This window comes from Pogonomyrmex barbatus, unplaced genomic scaffold (genome assembly GCF_055798465.1).
Source record: "Pogonomyrmex barbatus isolate J1 unplaced genomic scaffold, ASM5579846v1 scaffold7, whole genome shotgun sequence".
NCBI classification, from domain to species: Eukaryota; Metazoa; Arthropoda; class Insecta; order Hymenoptera; family Formicidae; genus Pogonomyrmex; species Pogonomyrmex barbatus.
The window spans coordinates 6,828,077-6,850,338 of record NW_028297171.1 but is presented as its reverse complement, the minus strand read 5'-3'; the positions used below and the strand labels follow the sequence as shown (position 1 = coordinate 6,850,338).

General features: G+C 38.2%; 1 protein-coding gene across 3 annotated transcripts in view; it reads right to left on the bottom strand.

Annotated features, from left to right (window-relative positions):
* The window catches only part of fuss (SKI family transcriptional corepressor fussel), a 29,231-nt gene extending 23,147 nt beyond the window's left edge, over positions 1-6,084 (bottom strand). For 2 of the 3 annotated variants that reach the window (XM_089083132.1, XM_089083135.1), the window contains exon 1: positions 5,083-6,082. The gene's annotated coding sequence lies outside the window, so the exon portion shown is untranslated. Of the gene's footprint in view, positions 1-5,082 lie in introns of all 3 variants that reach the window. The other variant, XM_089083134.1, reaches the window with a different exon arrangement.
* Positions 6,085-22,262: the final 16,178 nt, after the last annotated feature.

Sequence of the window (22,262 nt, the reverse complement as noted above, 5' to 3'; positions counted from 1 at the left end):
AATATTTGCATTTCTTAATATCTTTTGATAATTTAGAAGTACGTCTAATTTTTTTAATCAACGGTGAGAATACTACATTTACGACAGACACAGAGATTCACATGAAAAAATAACTTCAAAGTGGCAAATATATTGTCAATCGGCCTTGTAATTCTTTCATAAGTCAAAGCAACAAGAAATTGCAGAGAATTTGTGAAGAGGAATACGAGTGAGAAATCTTCCTCAAAGGGAATGATTCAGTAGGTCTCACCAAGGAGACTTCCTTTATGAGGACTATCGGATAAAGAAAAAAACGGACGAAAAGGCGAAAATGAGAATCGGCTCCGCGAATCGAGTTCTTTATCCTCTTAGCAGAAAATAGCGGAAGAGGAAGTCGAAAAATTTCAAGTGCCTGTAATAAGGCTGGAGGTTTCCCCACCGTTAGTTTAACACATGATAAAAATTTTCGAAGTGTTTTCGAAAGAGAACATTTTTAAGAAATAGAGGTGATAAAAGAAAAAATTTTTCATCTATTTTGAAATTATTACTCTGATAGTTTTCCGACAATTTTATCCACGAATAAATAAAAAAGTTTCGGCTTATGTATTAGATACAATTGACTGATAGAATACACATACAAATAATTATATTACATGAAACGATAAATAAAATTATTTATTCCTCATCTCATTCCATTTTAATTAAACACATTTTTAAATGAATTTTTCTTGAAAACAACTTATGCAGCAAGAACTTTTTGGATCATATGAACAATATGTGCTAAATTATTACAAAAACAATTTTCGATGCAAGAAGCTTTTTCGTGAAAAAAAATCGACGCACGTAGCAGCGACAGGAGTGAATATGAACGATAAATGAATCACACAACAGTCCGGATATATCTCTGTCAAATAACGTAATATGCGAAATTTGCCGTTACCATACATGAATGGTTGTACGTAATACAGTTGTACATAACTGAGTTAATAACGTAATGCACATAAGACAACAGAGACTCATAGGGAAAGAGGTGGGTGAAAGAGTCGGGAAGGTGGTTCGGGGGATGGAGAATGCATCGCGGAAACAGGTACGTCGATTAGGAGGAGAGATCAAAACGATCCGCGTCGACGAGGAGAGGAGCGAACGGGGTACGGGGTCGGGGCCAACCCTCGGTGTTGATTTTAATTGAAAACGCCTCCGCGGAGAAGATAGCGCGCGCATGTATATACAGGGGATGTACGTGTCGTTGGCACACGTACGCGCGCACACGAACGCAGATTCCGATGCAACCCCCCCCCGACATCCGAAGGTAGCGCGAGAGCGCGCCAGCGCTCCGGCAAACGTCCCCGGGGAGCAGTGGTACGAGGGGGTAATTCAATTTGACACCCCCACCCACGCTTAAACAAGGCAGCACCCATCCGAGCGTCCTCCCTCTCCCTCCCTTCTCCCCCCCCTCTCCCCCCCGCGCCCGTTTCTGTCTCTTTCTACGTGTGCCTCTCCTCTTTTGCCCTGTCTCTCTCTTTCTCTCCGATTCTCCTCTTTCTCCTCCTCCTGTTCTTCCTCCTCCATCGCTTCCTCTCTTCGTACCGTGCAAATTAAATTCTCATCCACCGTGAAACAATATCGGTACCCGACCCGGAACAACCCCCTCGCCCCCCCCTCCCGGCCGTCGCGAGTTTCCCCGTTCCCGTCCCCCGTTCCCTTCGCCATCCCGCGCTTCGACGAGCCTCGCGGATTCCGTTGGTTAGCGGTCGGACGGATCGGACTCGAATCGACCGCATTAATTACTCTCTACTTACAATTATAGTGCAGGCCGAATAGAGCAAACGGTCGGTCGATCATCGCGACGATCGCGAGAAATTCTTCGACTTAGCGAAAGCTACTTAACTGTCATCCAAATCGGAGGGAACATACCTAGAAGAGTTGTCTAATTTTGTTTAATGTATGACGACTTACGTAACTTTATGTTTAATCCTTCAGATCGCGTTAAAAAAATATTTAAACATTTTATTATTCTAATAAACAAAGTAAATAATTCCTCTAATTTCATAGTTATTTTATGTAGACGAAATATTAATAAAATACAAACAGTCGGGTTTTGATGCAGACAACAGTTAAATATCGCCGTACGTCTCAACTTCAGCAGTTTGATTTCACGTATAATTGTAATTCAATTAAATTTAATAATTAAGCTTATTTGTCTGATCTAAACAATCGCAATCCCGATATTGCTACCCGCGGTACGACGGTAATTTCACTGTAATTGTCCTTCGATTAATCTCCAGCTGTGCTTTAACTCGGCAACGGGAATTTAACTCGATTGAATTTAATAATTAAATTAATTGCCGCGCCGCCACGATCTCGCGGTATCGTTGTAATTATCAAGATGCGATCGTTCAGAAACGTCACTGCAAACGACTTAGAGGGAACCTGTCGACGCTGGGGATTGCACGCGGGAGATGGATAGGCGGGGACGAGAAGTCGCGACGGCGCTCTCAGGATTACGTATCCGCGGGCTCGCGGATTATTTAAATGCAAACACAATGTTGTACCGGGGCGCATTGTTCCCCTCTCGGTTATTTTACAATTCAATCTGCGATCCCGAGGCTCCGCCGACGCGGCGCGGCCGGAGAGACGACGGGAGTCGCTCGCTCGCTCGGTCGTTCGTTCATTGTAACAATGTTAAATCTCCGTCCTTCCATCATGACTATCTTCTATCTCTCTCTAGACTCTCTCTCTCTCTCTCTCTCTCTCAACTTCCGGAATCCTCCCTCGCGTATTCTTTTTTCGGCTCGACTTCTTCATCTCGCTTTGAAGAATACGACACTGGCTTTTTCTTTCTCTCTCTCTTTTTCTTTCTCTCTTTCTCTTTCCTTCTCTCGGTAATTGTACGCGTCTTTCGAATCCTTCGCATAATTTATGAGCGGCTTCCTCCTTCCCCTTATCCTGATCTTTGCTTCTGTCAGAGTTTGACGGAGATGTAAATTGGAATAGCAGGTGTGTAATTTGGACAGACAACGAAACGGAAACGCGCAATGTAAGTCGCTATTAATGCATCGATGTCATCGGATCGCCGGCGATTGCGCTTGACACCCGCAATTAATCCGTGGACCTGGCTATCGAGTTTAATTCTGACTCTCTGATTAGATTACGAGAAAATCTCCGTCGAACTCTCGCCGGAGCCTCTCGTACTTTCGAACTTGGATAAACTTGATCTATTATCTATTGCCGAAATTGGTTACAATTACCAGCGATGCATCAATTACATTGCTCCGTTATTATGATTATTCTATAAGCGAATATTTACAACATGATATCAGAGGAGAAGATTTTAAACGGCCATGCCAGTAGTTGGAGTCAGATTTGTACTCACTTCGGATTTATATTCATTTGTTAATTCATTTGTAACATTGTTAATTCTTAATACTTCTCGCAGCAAAGTGTATCGGCTTTGTCAATAGCACGCTAATCCCTTGGTCTTGTATCTGCATACGCGTTAAAATGTTATCATCTAGAGTGGCATCAGAGGCAAACACAATGCCGCGGGCTGCTATCGGAGTCCGTCAAGAGGATCAGGAGATTAAGTGCCACTCGGATAATAATTTTAATAACCGGAATGCACTCTCTCTCTGATCGTTATAAGTACTTAGCTCTATCCGGGAGAACGGATCTTTTACTTCCCAAGCCCGATATGTTTTTACAATACCGATTTGCGCGCCGAGTCACGCTCCGTTATCCCCGGGGGCGGCATTTATATTTCACAACTCAAAAATTACACAAATGCTAAGCCGATGTGATTCATCGTGTGTTACATATAACTTAACAAGTCCGCCATTTAAAATGACAATTATGAGGAAATATGAAAAAGGTGAAATTGACGGAATAAAGGTAATATTAACAAAGGAGTTAATTATTCAGCATAAACGAGAAACATATTTCATCAAAGATCTCTTTCTGATTCAAGACAAACTTTTAATAAGATAATGACTATATATTATTTACAACGCACAATAATAATATATATTATATTTATAAGGTAATAAGTTCTTATTTAATATTTTCATTTTTTTAAAGGAATGAAAACGTCAAAGGAGGGAAAATAGAAAAAGATCCAATTTTTTTTTAAAATAACGTATTTACAGCATATTCTAAAGATCGTTTAAAGCTTAAAAACGTTTATTTCCCTCAACTTTTCAAAGTTTTCGCTTAAAAAAGACTGTAAGTGTGTCCAATAGAGCTATAAATCGTGTGCACGTAGCCAACCGAAAAATTAGGCGAGATACGTCTTTCCGAACACATCCGGAAACTTTCGAAAACTTCTTAGCTGCACCTGAGACCACGTATAATCTTCACCCTCTCTCATTATTACCAGCTTATCCGAGAACGTTTTTGTACGTGCGTATTAATAGCCATTTTAAGCCATTTTATTTTTATATTTCTATTTACTTTTAGGTCCTACCTATTCGAATTGATTCATAATTTTCTCCGATGACAAGAAAGTTCTCCGATGACAAGAAAGTTAAGCTAAGACTTATAATCCATTTTACAGTGAAAATAGGTGTCCGTCTAATCTGACCATTTCATTCTTCTCGATCTCCATTCGGGGAGTCTATCTACGGACAGGTTGTCACCTCGAGCGCGTTTTTCACAAGAGGCAAACCAGCGGCTAATCCCAAGCACAAACAGTTTATGGTGTTTGTTCGCTTGGCACCCCTACGGCGCAACGACCCCGCGTATCCCCGCGGGACCAGTTTGCTTAGGATCTGCGCGAATCGACTATCAATTTATTTAGCAGCATCCGAGGGAGGTTCTCTTTACGACATTGATTCTGTCCCGAGTTCGGCGAGAGTCGTTAGTATTATTCTCGCGTCTCAATACAGCTTTAACAGTAGTGATTAAGAGCTTAAATTTAAGCTGGTAACAATGTATGTGAGTCTGTTTTCCTTATTTGAAATAATATAAGCATAAATCTAAGATTAAAGAAAGGGAGTATTTGTTGCAAGAAAATATAGAAAATAATATAAGAGATATTTGAGAGATCAAAAGCCTTTAATATATAAAAGATACACATTTCAGAATATCAATAGAATAGAATGTTCATACCTGAAAATACAGTTCAGTTGCCAAACAGCGCCAAATAGGGATGGAAATTGTCTATCTCACAATTAAATCACGATCACCGAGTGACGGTCCAAGTATTCAATTCTTTATAGATTTCTTTCTTCGAATGTGACGAACATTATTTCCTTTGAATATTTGACGGACACTCGTTGCGACGGACAACGACGGCGAAACTCGGTCGCTCAAAGACTAACTTTCTTCAGCTATGATAATCGCTTAATCGGATTTCCTCAATCACGGCGACGGTTCTTTCACTTTCGGTAAATGTTCATTTCGCCGATCACGATCGTCTTTCTTCAACACCAACGACGAATGCTTCAATCGCTCCTCCCGCGACGTTCCTTCAGCTATGACATTTAAATCACTTTAATTACGACTATTAAACGTTCCGCGCCCTAATGGGCCAATGCTTGTCTCGTACTGTCGCGGTCGACTACGAAACGTGTTCGAGGGTTTACCCGCGAAGCGAGCTCGATTGTCTTCCGCGCACGGGATGCGTATCAGGCCGTACTTCGCGCGCCTCTTTCACGTCACCCTCTTTCTCTCCGGCTGGCACCCCCGCGATGAGCGAGAGCGCTAAATCGGGACTCGGGTAGCAAAGAACCGCCTCCCGAGTGTCCCACCCCCGTGACAACCAACCCCATGCCGACGAAGGCGGGGCCTCCTGGCTCTCTTGCCTCTCCGGGGGTGGCTCACCTCAGGGGTAACTACAAACACGTACTTACACGTACTTACCGAACGTTATTATTATACCCGCGCCCGACTCACAAGCGCGCGAGCGCATATAAACGGTGATGAGAGAGAGGGGGGGAGGAAGGGAAAGAAAGAGAGAGAGAGAGAGAGAGAAGATGAGAGTATATATGCGCGCGAACGCACTTGCATTTACATGGACTTTTACAAGATATTCCAGTCGTACGCAGATCCAGTAAAGTGCAAATCGAAGAAGATTTAACCGTTGTTTCAAAACTGTTAATATTAATAAATACATTTTTCAAATTTCAAATGTTTGTTAAGAAAATTGACTTAAAGCTTTTTAAACAATGTGCCACATTAATATTTTCCTAGTAACAAGAAATTTAAGGATTTAATTAAATTAGTCTCCGAAGACACAAAATATGAAAAAGCTTGTTCTTTAATTAATTTTAAGAGTTGTTTCGTTAAAAAAAAAAAAAAATTCCGTAATTGCTTAATACATTGTCTAATTGCTAAAATACATTAAAATAATTAGAGTTGTGTATAAATTTCTGAATCAATGACGAATTGCGATGTGTCTGGGATGTGTCGGTAGCGACTTGAAGGAGGTTTTGCGAAAAACAATTTTCAAGACGCCTTTTCTGTGTGCACACAACCTACGATAGGACCTACGTCGCTAAGGAGTGCGCCTACGACGATATTCAAGACGATTAAAGGACGCGCGCGAGCATCTCTGTTCGTTCGTGACGCAAATTAAATCCGCTTAACACGGATCTGCAAGGGGGATAGGAGCGATCTGCCGAGACGCTTTTGACCGAACGGAGAATAACTCGTCCTAGCAACAGGGACAAACAGTATTACGTCCTGGAAGACGATGCACTTACAATCGGACGTAGCTCGTCAAGAAATAACTCTCAAGATCAAAAAGGATTAATTTCTTATATAAATATAAATGTGCATAAATTTACAAAGTTTTTTTATCGTAATTAATAACACTCGTATTTTTCAATTGTTAAATTAAATTTGATGGATGATATTTTTTAGATTTTTTTAGAAATGTTTGTATTGAAAGATTCTCTCTCTCTCTCTCTCTCTCTCTCTCTCTCTCTCTCTCTCTCTCTCTCTCTGCTTGATTGTTTTATCGAGATTTGATAAGAAAATGATATATATAGAGAAAAATCACGATCGATTTGCGTATGTTTTTTCCGGCACCCTTCGAAGGTTCCGAAGGTTTCGTTTAACGAACCGCAAAGAGGCTGGTGCAGTTTGTACCCCAGTTGGTCATTAGAATCTTTCTTTTTGCCACCCCTCTTGGATTCGTAATAAATATTACGTCAGGGACCCCTGCCAATTATGCTGAACTACCCGAGCCTCTTTCTCTCTCTCTCTCTTTCTTTCTCTCTCTGTTTCGATGAAAAGTCACAATGCGCGAACATAAGGTCCGATCGGAGTTTCATCGTCACCCCCTCGAAGCTACCACCGTCTCTCCTCCTACCTTTCGCACCCTCCACGCAGTCGAGTGCTCGGAAATCCGTGACTGCGTTATTTTATTAATGCCCACTGTGATCGTCGACATTACCGCTAACATACCGTCCGATGACGTTGATATATAACGGATTAAATTGCATAATTTGAAATTAAGCGACGCTTTTTAAATAAAACTGAAACTGAAGAGTCCTTCAACCGCGTAATCCAGATTGTAACTAGAAACAGATAATTTAGGAATTAATATTTCATAATTTTTCACATCGAGAGATCACGTATATCACGAACAGCATATTTAATTTAACTTTAAAATTTAGTTAAATCAGGAGATTATACTATATAAATTATTAAACTATCGCTAAATTCTCTCTTTACTTAATCTAAATATAGTTTAAAAATATTACTTCATTAGATAATATAATATATCGCAAAGTTTAATATAAAAAGCTTTTTCTAAATGTATGACATATTAATGCCTCGTAGAGAGATCTTAATCTTTAACAGTTTACGGAATACATAATACACATAACATTATATACGAAATTTTCATTCAAAAGATAATTAAAAGAAAAGAAATAACGTGTGTTATCTGTTATTTGAGCAACCGTATGAAACGTATCCGATGCTCGTGAAAATCGTATGGGAGAACCGAAATGTTTCCTTGTTAGCGGCCAATTACCCATAGCGGGCACGTTCCGATTTCCGAATGGTGATAAAATTAAACGGGCTTTATTACCAGCCGCCGGCCGCCGCGGAATAACGACGCGGCGGAACGATCGAGGTAACGAGCTGCGTGATATCGCGCGCGATGACGAGCTCCAATCCGCTCCGACCATCGACGCCGCGCCGAAGACCGAAAGAAGATGAAGTGGTTAAGCGCGCGGATCTCAATGGACTGCCAATGCCGGGGATCGCTTTGATGAGGACGCGTGTCGGGTATTAAAGCTACCTTCGCCAGTTCAACCGCACGCGGTCAATTTGCACGAGAATCGACTCTCTCGGTCTCTTTCTCTTCCCCTCTCTCTCTCTCTCTCTCTCTCTCCCTCTCTCGCTCTTCCTCTCCCCCTTTTCTGCCGGTGGTCGCGTCCGTAGCTGCACGGTGGTAAGTTCGCTTTTCGATACCGATCAAATCTGAAAAGCGAGGGGAGGAACGGCTCCCACGTGGGCCGCAATAATCGAGACTAGCTACCGCGAAAGCTTCTCTCGACAATCGCGGCATTTGCGAGATCGGTGATCGACATGTGTTCAAAGCGATACCAGCTAGTCTGTTGCCTTTCAGAATCTCTCGTGATTACTGTGATCTAAACAGGGATGTTTTTCTTAACGAGCGTTTAGCTGTTAGCTTTTAGCGTGTACTTCATTAATATAAATTTTTACTGTTTTTATGACCGCTTAAATTTTGCAAATTAATTTTCTATATCTTTACAGCTTTTGCATTAAAAGAGCTATAAAAGATATATCGTTCAGATAGCTCAATTAATATACAACATTACTTGATTCTAATGTAAATAATTGTATTTAAAGAAGAATATATAAAAAAATTTTAGTAAAATCTTGATATTCTATTTATATATTATTTAACAATAAAGCAATTTTTATAAAACTGACTTATGTTTGTATCTTTCTTACTTGTGTTAAGTAAAATATGTAAAATATTTACGATGAAATACATACTACTTACGCACAACTGCGACACTCGATTTTAATTTGTCCTGGCCTTTACTGCATTCTTTATGATTTGATTTGAAGCCAAGAATCTCGCTGGACCGAATCATTATCCAACATTACCAAATATGTGATTCGGGGATTGACGTTACACTTGGTAGCTTGGTGTGCGGGACCATGTTTGCTATTTGCATAACGAGCTTTGGTCTCGGGGCGCGACATCGGCCGTTCGGGGGCGACGATGCGTGCGAAATTTCGCGCGAGGGTCGTAATCGACACGCCGAGGTTTCCGTTTGCGAAGCGCACACAACAACGACGTGCGTGCAACGCAGACAGGAGAAAGACGAGAAAGAGAATGAGATATGTCCGTTAAGGTAACGCGATTTCCGAACGCAACACTGCGGCCGTCGACATACTGCGCAGTCAATTAGTTTAATAGGCCGACAGTTGTGTTGTCGCTGCCAAAAGGAAGGGTGGCCCTACGCATCGCATGTCACGCCCTTGCGAAGTATCGTTACTGTCTCGGGGATGGTCACTTTTTAGGGAAGCATCGATAAACACTTTTGTCTGTTTAACTTCAGTGATATCGATCCTTATTATTAATTACGTAACTAAAATAGTCTTACTTTACGTGACTAAATTTACATGACTAAAATAGTCTTTGTATATAATTTTTAATTAGAATGTAATTTTTATTGTGGTGGTTTTTAGATGTAAATTAATTTTTCAATTAGATATAAGTCGATATATCTCTTTCTTTCTCAGATATGTTGTTATCTACATTTAATAATGAAAGGTTACATCACATTTTATTAAATATTATTCTATTTTTAAATAAATACGCGGATAATTTTTTAATGCGAAAATGTTGCTGTAATTTTACATTATTATTAATAAAAAAGTCTTAAATTTATAACAATCTATTTTCAATTTAACGATAATAATCTTTTTGTTCGTAAATGATATTTCACATTTCTCTCAATTGAACGCAATTCTTGCAAAATGGTATAATTTTTATAGAAAGTTCCGCTGCCTTAGACCAGGTTAAAGTTCATTTAAAGGGGAGATTGCCGGGGTCCTGCTAGTCGAAGGTACACACGGGAAGCGTCATGCATAATGTTATTCCTCGTATCTGTTGTAATAACTGTAATCCGTGCACCCTCGATCCTCTCGACACTAATAGTCGAGGGATAATACAGATTACAACCCCCTCGCGCGCTCCCCCCCCCTCTCTCTCCCTTCACTACTGTATCCTCCGACGAATCCGCCCTAGCCGTGTTCCACTGCCGTTATTCCGTACCGAACGTGTTTGCCACTCGAATAGCAATCTGAAACAATCCCTGAAGCAATCGGCGACGGGTTTCTTCGTGGTCAGCACTCTTCGCGGGAAATCGATTCCCGATTATTTTTTCCTTCGGCAATCGCGTTGGGAAGCAAGATGCGGATTTCGCTTCCGCGGCTCTCTCACATAAAATCGACGGAAAACGATCATGCGGAGAGATCGCACGAGATACGAAACGTAGATCGGAAAATTGGAAAAATGCCAAAATATTTAACAGGTAATTTTACATAAACTTGCGACTTACATTTTAATATGGTGTAAATTTAATTTTAAAATATAATGTAACTTAAGTTTTAAGAAGTCTTAAATTTTTATTATAATTTTACGCTGGCGCTTTTCCATCAATAAAATAGCGAGCGAGTCGATAATTTTGAGGCTACGCGACATTATTTTAACGCGACGAGTCGATCTGTAAAACAAGCTAGCGTTCAACAAAATCCGGTCAATAAAGTTTATTAACCTTTTGCGGCTGAAATTATTTTCGTCGTTTGGTAACGACCGGTCCGCATCAATTTGGCAACTTTTTGTGGTCGAACGTTTCCTCGTTTATCAGATTATCGTCACTATTTGTCCAAATAAAGGTACTCTATAATGCTCGCAATGTCGCTATGAAATAGCGAAACTTAGATTTATACAATTTACTGGTAAAAATAACATGTTCATCTTTCCGCACGAGATTACAGTCTGTCATTGTTCGCTGGCCCATCTTCAAAAACAATTGTTTAAATCAATGAACGAATCTCCATCGTCAGTTTTGTCACTCACGCTTTCCATCCTATTCTTGGCAAATTATGTACGAGAGGGTTGAGCAGATCGAGCAGATCAAACAAAACCACCCCCCTGACAAGTGTTAACTGTAGCAACAAAACCCGTTTCGTCCCCAACCCCCTTGTATCGTGGCTGACCCTTTTTACCCTTACGAGCACTCGAACTCGAGAGCATCGAATGCTACAAAGATCGTAAACAAGTGCGGCATCGCATTTTAAAGATTTGTTTTCCGTTGGCACGTGCATCGTACGCTCAATTGTCTATACACGCGCAATTAACGGCGATATTGTGAGAATTATTAATCTCGCTAAGTAGAAGAAGGTCTTATCTATCTAGGCAGACTTTTTTCATAAACAGATTCTACTTAAACAGCTGTTTTACTATTATTTATATAACATGTATTAAAATATTATATGTAAGAAACTAGAAAGTATATTACAATACCTCTTTGTGCGAGCAAAAAATAATTTCCTGAAAATTGAAAAGATTGTGTGCCTCAGGTTAATAAGTATAAATTCAGATAAATTAAATTATATTTAAGTATTTATTAGGTGCAAAATTTGGTGAACTTTTTCGATTGCATTTTTCAATTCCGCGAGAAACATTGCTGCTTGTTTTTTTTTTTTTTTTTTTTTTTTTCATTTCCGCAGCGATGGCTACATTCGTCGTTGATTAATTCGCGTGGCGTGACGCAAGATCGATTAGGGGATTACGCGATACAAATCGTTCGCGGACGCGGCGACAAAGTAACGCGGAAATATCTTGGGAAAAATAGTTGTCAGACTGGCGAGCACACCGGGATACGTATTATATTTACCATTTCGACGTTTTGTTCGAGGCTAGCACGTACAGACTATAATGGGCTCGGCCCACAATGGAATATAACCATCAATGGTGAATTATGTCGGGCACGTGTCCCGGCATAACTATAAAGAGAGAGAGAGAGAGAGAGAGAGAGAGAGAGAGAGAGAGAGAGAGAGAGAGAGAGAGAGAGAGAGAGAGAGAGAGAGAGAGAGAGAGAGAAATCGGCGCTTTTGTTCGCCGCGATTATGGCGATACTTTGATTCACGTGGCTGATGGACGCGCAATGGGATGTTAAATATCTTAATAATGGTTTTATTATGCGGTCATCTGCAAGACGCATCCACGGGGGTGAGAATGGATATGTTACTCTTGCCATAAGTTAGGAAAATGCGAAAATAACAATTCCCCCAAAAAAGTCATTATTTTATATTCTATGACAAGCAACGATTCAGTAATTCAATAATCGACAACAGTAATATGCAATTTTTTTTACTTAGATGTGAAATTTAGAAAGTATTATGTGTTTCAAGAAAGAATTTTTTAAACATATTATGGAAAGATGGCTAGAATATATTTTATGTTTTGAAACACTTTGTGTCAATTACTGATTAAGCTTAATTAAATTTTTAATTGTTAAAAATTAAGGTATATAAATTATTATAAAAACATATTAATAATGCAGATTATAATTTATATAATTTATGTATCTATTCTTATTACAAATGATTAAATATTTAAAATTGCTTTAGTGTAAATAAATAAATAACTTTTACTAAAAATAAAATATAATTAAAAATATAAATTATGAATTTCTTGTTTTTATAATTTTTATATAACATACATATAATTCATTTATTAATGGTACTAATTTAAATTAATGATACTAACTATGTATTGGTAGTCCTAATTACAGATTTTTTTCAATAAGATACTCAAGTATTGATAGATGGCAAATGAGAATTTGAAAATATCTGATGAAAGTTTTATCAATGATCGAAAGAGTAGAAAATATTTCTTTTATGTGTTTCATCACACATTGCCAGAAGCTGGTAACATGATACAATTGTCGAAAGAGCTGAAAACCTCTGTATTCGATGTTCGTATTCCATAATAAAATCACCATGACCATCTGATAGTAAGACACCATGGTAGATGGCGCAGTAGAAAAATCAATATAATATGTAAGGGGATGAAGCATTTGGGGCAGAAACCATCTGTTGAAATTTTACAGCTTGATATTACATCCTCAGAGTAATACCTTTAGTTGAAAACACTTTCAAACTATAATTTTCTTAAGTATAAACTATTCTTAAGTATATTATATTTTGATTAAAATTTTCTTGATTTAATTTAGATTAATTTGTTATCTTTTGAAATTATATATCAATTTGTATAGCTTTAAAATAATTAAGACATTTAATATGTGTAATATTATTTCAACAAATAAAATAATAAAATAAAATTTTAAATAAAAGAAATAATTATATTTTATTCAAATTTTAAGTAATTTTCGAGATAAAAATATGTAATAAAAATAAAGTCTCAGTTGTTATATTAACGACACAAGATATCGTCAGTATAAACTTATAATTATTTCTTATGATAACAACAAACTCTCTTCTTTACTATATTTTCTATATTATTATCATAACAGAATTAAATAAATTTCTTTTTGGCATACAATAATTTCTAAAGAAGTAAATCAAATTTTCTTTGGAATATTGTTCCGTTCAACTAATAAAGTCACTCATCTTTACACACATCACTTTCACGATTTTATTTATGTTCGTTTATGTAATCGTATAAATTCATACTGGATCGTCCAAGCATGCCATTTTCGAGAAGAGAATTAGATCTCGCAGATTCCCAGATATAGCTTAGGATAATCCAATTGCGAATTATCTACGCTACCGGCGAGGCTCGTGCAGCACTCTTCATCACAATCGTCGTGTCGTGACGACTATACAATGACGATCGCCGATGTGTATTGTCGTTTCTCAATGGGCACCCCTAACTAAATACCTATCGAGCAGTCACGCCTCCTAAGGCACCCCTGTGCGCGTTCTTCGTTGTACCCGTGAAATTGTTGAAAAGACCGTGAAATCAGAAGAACATGAATATAAGTCTGTGAAGTGGAAGAGGCATACAGAGATTCAATCGCAAATCACAAATTTTGTCAATTATTAGGTAGATCTGGACAAAAATAAAAGTAAGTTCTTTTCTCGTTTCTTGGAATTAAAAATAGAAAAATATGAAAAATAGAAGTAGATAAATAAGAAATATGAAGTTATTATGTATAACGATTTATATATAAATATTATCAATAGAAATAGGACGAATATTAATTTATTTCACTTGATAAGGGTTCTTCCAAAACTAAAAGCAATTTCTAAGTTTTATAAAAGGGCTTTTAAAAGATCATAGGATATATCATCGACACACACATATATACACGCGCGCGCGCGCGCGCACGCGCGCGCGCACACACACACACACACACACACACACACACACACACACACTGTAAGAAATTTGAAATTATATATCTTTTCTGAAATAATATATTTTTTCAAAATAGTTGCATTTTTAACTGGGCTTTTAACTGGGTTGGGAAGAACGAGAAAAATCTTTCTTATCCTAAGATCCTTTTGTAAATATTGATTTCTATTGTACTAATGAGGAAAGGATTAGAATATATTATAAGGGATTGTCAAAACAACAATGATTAAGAAATAAATAATGTTGCGATGGTAACACTGTTACCTGTCTGTCAAAATCTAAATGACATATTCAATCAAAACCTTTTAGTATGATATTTTAATGGTCAACCTATGCATAGTCATGCATCACCTGCGCCTGTCGTAAACATTTTAGAAAAACTTGTCTTGCAAATTGTTGAAAAAAATACAAGTTAAAATGTGCAGATGTTATTCTACCATTAAATTTTCTTTTATCGCATGCTTGACCGGGCTTTTCAATGCATTATTCGGGCTTTTCAGTGCATTATTCGGTTTTATCGTGAATGACTAAGGCGAATTTCTTATTTTATTGTGGAGTGGAAACCATTTATAAATTGCGGTACTAGAAGCAACGTGAGGAAACCCCTTGTAACCCGTGCAGGAATGCAAACCGTGGTTGTAAGATAAGCCACGAAGATGCATGCGCAATCGTGTGTTTGACACTCAAGCTATTTGAAGCTTACGACAACACCTCCTGAGCAGATCTGCCATATCTCTACGTTAGCGATCGATGTTCGGTCGCTAACGCTAGCCATCGCTAGCACACGCTTCTATAATGATATGAAATATATAAATAAAAAGAGATATTACACATACACGCATGTGCAGATTAAGCAAAAATTAATGAATACAATTAATCCCAATGCGAATCTCGCCATTACACTTAACATTCGTTACTTATCTGAGCAGAGAGAATTAAAATGGCTGAAATATTACCTATTAATATTGTAATATATGTCGCGATCGAGATGATCGACTGATGTCTTGGGGAATTATTCATATTAATGAAATCCCGAGAGGGGATTCTAAGCTAATGAAAAAAAGAGCGATCGCTACGTAGAATTCGTAAATAAAATGCGGATTCATTATGACGACTTGAGTTTTCATAAGTAAAATAAATTATCTGTCTTTTACTTTCTCGGTTGAAAAGAGTAGTTATTTTTTTAAACTTGATACATTATACAAGTGCGTCGATGTTGCATTGTAGTGTTCTTGTCACGATCGGCAAGTACAATAACGTTTATTTGACATTTTCATCCAGCATTTATCCGCGTCGCTCAAGGGGTAAGCCGATCTCGGATCGAACTCTGCGGGGAACAAGTAGAACGTGAGCATTCTAAGTGAATAATAAATATCGCAGTGGGGTTAGATACATGGGGTTTTATAGGGATGGTCTCTCTCTCTCTCTCTCTCTCTCTAACTATGGGTACTCGTTTAAGGTGCCCATATTGGTCCCCTAGCCTGCGGGCAGTCTGCCTCATTCTTACGGGGCTACTCCTCGGCTCCCTTTCTCTCTCTTTCTCCTTCTTTCCGCTGGCAAAATTATTATTCGGCTATTACACGATGATTACCCAACAGTACGTGGGTGTAATACGAGAAATAAGCGTGCAGTTTCACGGTGCGGTGGATCCGATGACAAACTGAATAAATCCGCCGCGCATTTAGCGCCTCTCGGCGAGACACATGTTCGTACATCTGTCTTCGGAAACGAGTCTGTGTTTAGTAAATCATCGCCCACGACTTGTATACACGCATTTACCTTCCTTGTCAGAGGTATTTTTATAAGACAAACGCATGAGAAATTGCTCGGAAATAAAGCCATGTGCAAAACGTTTCTAAAAGCAGCTTTTAACGTCAAAGTAACTATAATTAAGAGATTCATAAAGTTTGTAATTTGGTTCTTTTAAAGATATGATATATATATATATATATATATATAAATGTTATTAAAATATAATTGTTATATTTTAATAGCGGTGTTCCGTCAATGTATTTTATTAATTTCAAGTAATACTTGATAAGACTCTTTAAACTATTAATTTTTAAATGAATAAAATTTTTAAACAAAAATATTGAAATTTTCTTAAATTACAAATTCCGTAATCTGTAATAAAAAACATTTGCATGTAGAGACCATCAAAGAACGATTTATACTATTTATGTCACATAAGAAAACTCGTATACGTATGCTCCTGCTACTAAATTGAATCTCGAGGACGTGGTTTATGTCATGCAAATTGGGTCAGCCCACCCTTTCAGCCTTTCTTCCAAATCCTAATCCAATCCGCTTCTATAGCCGGCCTACCTTAAGCCTACCTGTTCCCATCGTGAAAAAGCACGAGCCACAAAATGTAAGCGGTCTTTATATTTTAGACAGTTTTCATAAACCCTAAACAACATTTTTTTATATGAAACATGTGTGTATCAAATGTAAATATATTCCATAAATTAATTAAAAAATATAAACATATTTTATCATAATTGAGATTACGGCAAAAATTTTATGTTTTTGCTAATTAACCGTGTAGATCATCGTATAGATTTTATAATTATTGTCAATGAGGGTAAATTCTGTTTCTACCCTATTTTGAGGGAAGCCCTTGAATTTCAGGGGCCCTGATCGAATATAACGCGCGTACACGGCGTACATTAACATTGATTAATTCAGCGGTTTTGTAAATTCGCCATCGGTTCGGCTTGTCATGCCTTCGAGAGGTCGACAGCGGGGGGAGCTCGGCGCGGGTATCTCCCTGTGCCGTTCAACGTCCGCTTAATTAACAGGCGAATTACGAGTCTCCCGACGATGGCCTGTCCGACAAAGAAGTAGCTTAAAACGTAGACATACTCTACGTATTAAATCATTCGTTATTATTTTTTCACAGAACTATAACGACTGAAAACTCGTTCTTTCTACAATATTTTACAAAATAATTATGTGATTGCCGTAATTCTTTTATTAGTCACATCATCTTCAAGATAAATCGTTATATAAATTTTATTAATTAAGAAACTTAGTTATAATTTTTACATTAATTTTCGTATGTTGCTTTTATAGAATTTTCTTACAGTTTTGTATGTTGCTTTCCGTAAAATGGAATACTTACATGTTACTAAGGTAAAATATTTATCCTGAATAAATCTACGTTTCCAATTGTTCATTGTTTTCTTACGATTTTGTTGACGACTTCTATGGAGAACCCCTTTCTACGGTGATCGGCGAAGTGGAGGGGACCCTTTGTTGTCGACTTCGACAAGTATTGTTGCGGATAGCCGCGCCACGCGACAGCTGTCCGATAGTATCGATGTCGCCGGCGAGGCCTATCATGCTATCGAGATTCTCGCGATATCGGCTGTATCGTTGATAAATTTTCTTTCTTTTAATTCGTTCTTGTGTTCTTATTTTTATAAGGGCAAAATTTTTACTTTAATTTTATCACATAAGATTTCATTTAAAAATTAAAAATCTCAAGCCAAAGAACTATGGAAGTAATTATATGAGGCTTAAGTAAATATAAAATTTGCAGATAAAAAATATAAAATTATTAATAATCTTAAAAAGATTAAAAAGCACGTTTAAATATACAATTGCGTTTAAATTATTATGTTTTTATCAAGGTATAATTCTAGTGAAGTTAATAAAGATTTTTCTTTATTACTAAGGTATTTGCTTAATAAAATATGTTTAAATTTGTATTAACATCTATAATGCGAGCGTACTGTCAACGAGATAACTGAACATTGTACTGCATAATTTTTATTCGCTTTTAGATATCATGCAAGGATCTATTATTCACGATTGAATTTCACGAAGTTATTGTAACACATATTTTCATGGTTATTAAGATCTCGGGGTGAGAGAGGCATCATGGCGCTCTTGAGGTGAACGTATGTTATTATTAGGAACTGTCTCGAGCGGACAATGGTTTTCGAGCAATCTGAAACAGAGATACGGTTATGAGCGGCTGTCGCAATAAATGTCGAGTGTTTTCGTAGGTCTGTCGAAGTACAATGGAGTTTCAAACGCAGAGTGGAGCGGTCCCGGTGTTAGGCATCCACGTGTATCTCTCGTCGGGAAATAACAATTTCGTGCCGCGGCGAGCTTCCCAGTTGTCCCATCCCCCCCTCCCTTTCTCTTATCTGATTATGAATCCCCGACGCTACGAAACGATTACCATAATTACAATGATAATTACAATCCGCTGCATACGTCGCAAACACACGGTTGACATCGCGTGGCCTCTACAAACGCACACGTTTGACATTTTATCAGATTTTATCAGAGAATCATGCCAATGTCCCCATTCTGGACGTGGATAATGAGTTTGTTAAGTATCGCTTGTGCGAATTACTTTAAATAATTGTGCAAAATTGTGCAATTTTCAAATATTGCAATATTGTGCAATTTAAATTATAAAAATTATAATTTAGTTATTATAAAATTAAATTTATTTACTATGATTTATTAATTATCATTATTTTAAAAAATTAGAAAATATCAAAAACGTTTAAGAATTTTTTTTAATTTTATTATTCAGTGTTTTTATATATCGCAATCCTTATCACATATCACACATCTTTATTACGATATATTTTTATCTACACTTTTGTTTCAATTACAGAAGAAGAGATTCAAAATACATGATTGTACCTTATCTGCACTTTTGTTTCAATTGCAGAAGAAGAGATCAAAATACCAATGATTGTACCAAATAATAATTATACCTGATTCTTGTAAAGTCCAATAAGGTTAAACGTTATCGGCCATTGTTGATGACGACCAGCCGCGAATGAAGCTGACGCGACTAGAAGCGCATTGCGCGTGCGTGCGAGCGCTGCATCCCTTGATCGGGCTTAACCAACCGCTTAAGCACTTCGCACGAGCGACAAAAGGGTTTCATCCCCGAGAGTTCCGAACGCGCTAATAGATTGCGCAAATGCTCTTTGCGGGAACGACATCCGACGAACGCTACCCGCTACAGGCGGCAATGGCGGAAGGGGATCTGAAATATTCATCCGAAGCCCCGTTGCGCTACCGCGACATTTGGACGGTATAACCTTAGCGATGTCATGGGCTTTGATCTCGTATTCTCGATCGCCGATAGCCGCGCATATCAAAGGGCTCGATAAGCCTTTCCGCGCTGCCCCCGCCCCTCGCATTAATCCACCCACGAAAAGCATGTGGATTTATCTCGGGACCAGAAAACAAATCATTCCCCTGCAAAGCGGTACAGTTAAACGATTTAACTGTTACAAAATAGGAATGCCAATGATTGATCAATCATTGATAAAAATGATTGCTGTCTATATTTTGGTCATGTATAAAAAAAATACGATTTTATATATAATAATAATGAATATCTGTATTTTTAAAAATATATTTTATACATATATAGACTTGTCAGAGATATAAGCACACACTATCTTGTTCTGTTACGTTTAACTTAATTGAAAAAGATAATTTGTGCTATAATTTTTTAATTTAGTTATGATAGATAAACAAGATATATTGACGGAATGCAAAAAAAGGACGATAATAATGTTAACAAAAGATATTTTGTGGAGATTTAATGTTTTTTTATCAACATTTCTTAATTTTAATCTTGATTTAATTTATTCTTTTATCTTTTCCTTAATCTTATTAAAAGATAAAAAATAAGTTAAACTGAGATTAAGATTAATCTATTGATAGAAACGAACTTAATCCGACTAATTCGTTAGTAAATCGTATGAACACTAAACGCTGATGACAAAGATCTTTGTGGTTCCCATAAAAGAGCCAACGGACCCATTTATTATCTCGAGAGCGGCGGTCAATCGGCGAGAAGAAACCCTTTATGCGAGATCGAAATAGCGATTGGCCGAGCGAAGAAAGGTCCAAAAGGAAAGTGACCAGTTCCCTTTCTCCCTTTCGACGGAGAAGGTCCCATCCACGCCCATCCCGAGGCCCACAATGGCCATCACTTCGTGACAAAAGCTAAACACCCAAAATATTGGCGAAAATCCCGGCATTCTATCGCGGTTTATAAGTGGGACGGGATGCGGGGACACGGGTCAGGCACCAGTAAATATCTCTCTCAAATCTAATCTATCCCGCTTGGTAATCCTGTTATACGGCCAAACGGTCATATTTCTCGCTTACGGGTCCTCGTGCCGTGAAATCGCTCGTCGGAGTCGGGAGAGAAGGCACGCGCTTCTCTCTTACTCAAGATTTCGAGCACTTCCGCTCCAAGTGCTCCTCTATTCCACTCTGTTAAAATTACGCGTCTCTCTCTCTCTCTCTCTCTCTCTCTCTCGATAACGTAAGCGCCAACGCCTCTCACGACGCCTCGTGTGGCTCCTGTCCGCCTCGTTAGGTGTGAAGGACCGTGCGGCTGTAAACACAAATGGCACCCCGCCGAGCGTTGTCGTTCCTACTTCCGCTATCCTCTCGAGTGGCAGTTCGTCATTCAGCACGTCGTCGATCTCTTGAGAGCACTCTATAAAGGTACCACTTGTCAATCCAGCACTTTGAATCGGCCATCGATGGTAAATCGCGTTGCCGAATAACGTTTTGAGAAGTGAACTTTGCGAAGTACGTAATTGTCAGTGCACATTTAGGAGAAGCTAATTTATTAATGATAGCGTATTTAAAACTTTATTATATTTAATTATATTGAATATAATAAAATTTTTGATATTTACATTATTTAATTTAATGCTGACATAAAAATAAGATTTATTTTTCGGAAAGAAAAGCTTAAGAAAATATCGTTGTATAAAAAGAAGACATTTCAAATATCATAAAAATTTTAAAAACTATTAAGAATATTAGTATATGTTTAAGATAATTTTACAATTCTTTTATATCTCTAAGTTGTATAATCGATTCTTAATTCGTCTCATAAATATTAATTTTGTAAATATGATAATATTTAAACAACAAATTATTAAGCTAACGCACAAAAGAGAACTCCTTTTAAATAATTTTTATCGATTGAAATAATCATTACTGGCTTGGAAATACATTTTTCTATTCAGAAAGAAATTTCTTAATCTCCCATACTTAGAAAATTCCAAACTATTAACTTTATCTGAAAAGTAGCTTAATAGAAAAAGAAACTTTTCTAAAACTTCGTATTTTCGAATTGTATTCAATAAATATTCAACATATTAAATTCGTCAAATATTCAAATAGATGATAATTATTCCAATAAATAATCGTATAATTCCATTCCAAAATTTCGCACAGCTTGATGTCGGCCGTCGACGGCGCGTTGGCAGGAAAACAGCGGCGCGTTATTTATCACGGCTCGGTTGCGCTCGAAAAAAGCAGAAGAGACCCGGAAATCTTGCTGTGGGAAACAGGTTGGAGCCCAGTGGGAGCCACGCTGTCTGGTAGAGTTTATAAATTATGAATATTTAAGAGTACACATACAAAAGAGCGTGTCCTAGGCGGCGCATCCTCAGCCCCGTCCATTGTCGACGTCATCATCGTCGTCGTCGCCGTCGCCGCCGCCGTCGTCGCCGTCGTCGTCGTCGTCGTCGTCGTCGTCGTCGTCGGGCATCAGGTTATTTTCCCGGTCTCCGGTGCAATAACGTCGCGCAACGTGAAAGGGGTGCTTAGGAAACAGGCCGGTACACGACGCTAAAACGGCAGCATCCCTTTGAGACGAGCGTCAAAGCTAATGGACCCCACTCTCTTTGCCGCGGCACGCTCTCTTCCCATCTCTCTGTAGCTCGCTATCTACCGGTTACTCCACCTATACAATCACGCTGCCAACACACCAACACCGATAGTACTTCCCGCACCTTCGACCACCACCCCCGCGCGCCTTCCTCTCACGTTCATCCCACCCCCGTGCTCGTCCTTCTATCTTTTACTCTTTCCCTTGCCTTGTATTACAAAA